Consider the following 3,754-nt stretch of genomic DNA (forward strand, 5'->3'; position numbering starts at 1 on the left):
CCTCACGGTTACATACACTTCTCCTCTCGTCAAATTGAATACGTTTTGATTTCTCATTATTATTATCTGAAGTCTAAGGTAGTTACCTTTTATGAGCGGTGAACTGATGTTCAGAGGAAATGTTACTCTCGGTGACATCCATCTCCTGAGTCTGGAAGCATCTGAGGCCTCTGCCTCGAGAGGCACGCTGAAGAGATTTTATGATAAAATCAAGGTCACGCTTTATAATCATCTGTGTTTGTGAGAGGTCGCCAGGAAAAACAATCAGTGGCGATCAAAGTCGGCCATTGAAATCCAGCCTACCAGGCGTTTTTTATTTGTAGAAAGATCGTGGCCTCGCCCTGCTTATCTCAGTCTGGTCGTCTGAGTGCTTCGGTCAGTGTTTCAGTGACAGGGTGTTGACTTCCACTGCTGTTGTTTTCAGAGCCTCCATTGTTCCCCAGGTGTCAGATTGTCACTATCAGTAACTGTAACCTGCCCAGACCAAATATTAGTTCATCACATTAGGACCACACCCTACTTGATAAGATACCTATCAGTGTTTTTAAACATTATTTTTGGGGGCTTTTTCCCTTTATTAGATATTGACAGTGGATAGACAGGAAAGTGTGTGTGAGGGGGAGGGGGGGGATGACGCGCAGCAAAGGGTCGCAGGTCGGATTCGAACCCGGGCCGCCGCACGACTTAAAACTAGTCGACCATACGCTCAATATGAAAATGTTAACTGAGGTAATAAAAGTGAGAATTAGGCTCATTTTCTCACAGACTTCTATAGAAACAGACTTCTTGTTGAAGCCAGTGGAGTCCCCCCCCCCTTATGGAAATTATCTAGAATGCAGGTTTACGGTAACCTGACTCCGCCAGATGGATCGCTTCGCATTTGCTCGGCATATCCATCTGGGAACTTTCCGTTGTAGAACTTTTGGGAAGGGCAAAAATACTGGTTAGCTGATTGGATGAACCATCTGTCTATCACTTATGTTGGTGATAGATGGGCCAAATCAACCAATCAGATCCACGAAGCGTATGAAAATACAACCACAAGCCCGCCCATGCTGCTGCAGGCAAAGCATAGCTCGTAAGCTCAGCATGCAAGCAACGTGTCGGTAAAGGAGATTTGCCGTTTGTGTAACGAGAATTTAGGAATAAAAGACACCATTTCAGGTTCCTGGACCATATTCCAAAAGAAGGATCCAAGAGAAAAAAAGCATTAGCGAGCGGCTAACAGAATTAGGTCTACCGCTGTCTGAAAATCCTGGTTAGCTGATTGGATAAACCATCTGTCTATCACCACCTAAACCACCTCAAAACCAACGCTGATTGGTCGGTTGTTTGGCGAACGGCTCAGAATTTTCTCTGCCTCAAGATGCCAGACTGATCTGCGAGTGGAAAACTGGACCTCACGAGATCAGGATGGTCTCACGAGGCTAGGTTTAAGGCAGTTCCACATTGACTTCCCTTTTCAGTCCTGGAAGCTTTGTCCATTATTTTTACATCCTATGTGTCAAACACTCAAATGTCTCCTAATTATCTCTACCTCACACAAAATTTATGAAACAAAAAAAACACTAAGTGTGGTTAGGTGTCACCATATCTGTATCTCCCGCCCCCTGGATGTCACCTGCATAGCCCTGCGTGGAATGAAATGCTGTGGATAACAGCCCACAGCTGGGTCTGTTTTTCTCTGGTCAGAGGCATTGTCTCTGTGGCTGGGACTAACCACGGGACAGGGGACTGCTGGGCAGCTGCACTGGAGGTCCCTCCGTCTGCAGCTGCTACTGGATCAGCAAGCTCTGGGACGGCCTGCAGATGTCTCCTGTTGCGTTGCATCAATGGTCCATTGTCCATCTTTACCAGCTAAGATCGTGGCTCTCTACACCTGCCAACGACTTTAGCAGGTTTTCCAGCCTTTATCGCCATCCAGTTTCATTACCTATCTCATAAACCTGCCTACCATGCTGCTTTTTGGATGCTTTTATATAGACCTTAGTGGTCCCCTAATACTGTATCTGAAGTCTCTTTTCTATAGACCTTAGTGGTCCCCTAATACTGTATCTGAATCTTGACCAACTGCCACTTTTCTCGTTTGAAAGCCATGATGTCTCTCTCTCTCTCTCATGGGTGGGCCAAATTCTCTGGGCGGGGAAAGCAGAGAAAGGGGAGGTAACCTTGCTCCTTATGACCTCATAAGGAGAAGATTCCAGATCGGCCCATCTGAGCTTTCATTTTCTCAAAGGCAGAGCAGGATACCCAGGGCTCAGTTTACACCTATCACCATTTCTAGCTACTGGGGGACCATAGGCAGGCTGGGGGAACGCATATTAATTTAAAAAAAACTCATAAAGTGAAATGTTCATGCCATGGGACCTTAAATTACTTGACGGCTAGTTATGCTGTCATAGGTTTAGTCTGCCGGGGGACTTCCTATGACACTGAGCTCCTCTCTTCTCTTCTCATCTCTCTCTCCATCTTTTTCTTGTCATACTTTATTAATCCTACAAGGGGAAATTACAGTTTTACACTCTGTTGGTGTTACACATTACACACAGGCCCAAAATACACACATGCACAAACAGGACCTTTTACTTTCACTAATGGACAGATGTCAGAGTGAGGGGGCTGCCCATTAAAGGCGCCTCGAGCAATTGGGGGTTCGGTGCTTTGCTCAAGGGCACCACAGCAGTGCCAAGCAGGTGAACTGGCACCTCTCCAGCTATGGGGACTTGAACCAGCAACCCTCCATTGGAGCTTTTAGAATACAAGGCACCTGTTTTAACAGCCTGTATAGTTTATAGTTTTATATCTATGAATTGCAATCTGTCAACTGGTTGAAATGGCAGTTTTGGACATTTTTTTTTTTTAGGTTGGGTAGAATCTATCTCTGTTGATCCTGTTTGTTTGTTTGCTGCTTCCATGGCTGTACTAACATTCCAGCTGTAGCGTGCTGGGTTTACGTTACGTTACGTTTACAGGTGTATCTGGCAACCCGGCCCGGCTGTCAAACTGGGCGGTTGATACCAACACACAGGTCAAAACACAAACAGACATTATGCCACGGAACAGAAATTTCAAAAGGAGAAAATACTGGCATTAGCATTGTTGTCAGAAAAGATAGTATTTCAACTTATTATGTTTCCTTAATATCTGATGACGCATTGGGGTAATTTTTTTGATTTATTTCAGTAAATATAGTACATATTGGACCTTTAAATTGTCAATTGCAAAATAAATATGCAAATTGCATGACAACATTTTTTAATTGAATATGCAATTGTACATGGTCATTTGAATCAAGAAGCCAAAAAACTTCCACAGGTGTGGGCTAAGGCCCGGATGTTTACAACCTTCTGGCTCCGCCCTTGCTCAACAGGTCTCAGTCTCATTGGTTTTCTCAGTGCTAATAATTTGATTCCTTTTCCTCTTGCTGTTGACAGTTCTGCTGCTCCTCATGTGGTCTTCAAGGACCTCAGGGCTTTCCTGTACTCTGGCGCGCCGGCTGCTCATATATCTGGCACCTTAAACCAGATTATTACACACTCACTGTCATAAGACTTGTAACGCGCAAAGATCCATTATTTACAGAGGCTCTAATGTCAGTCCTTGGTATAAAGGCTAAGTCTGAGGGCTTCACACCCCTGATTAATAAAAAAAAAGGGAAACCGCTTTAGGGAGAGACAGAGAGAGAGAGAGAGAGAGAGAGAGAGAGAGAGAGAGAGAGAGAGAGAGAGAGAGAGAGAGAGGGAGAGAGAGAGAG

Source organism: Perca flavescens, chromosome 17, assembly GCF_004354835.1.
Source record: "Perca flavescens isolate YP-PL-M2 chromosome 17, PFLA_1.0, whole genome shotgun sequence".
NCBI lineage: Eukaryota > Metazoa > Chordata > Actinopteri > Perciformes > Percidae > Perca > Perca flavescens.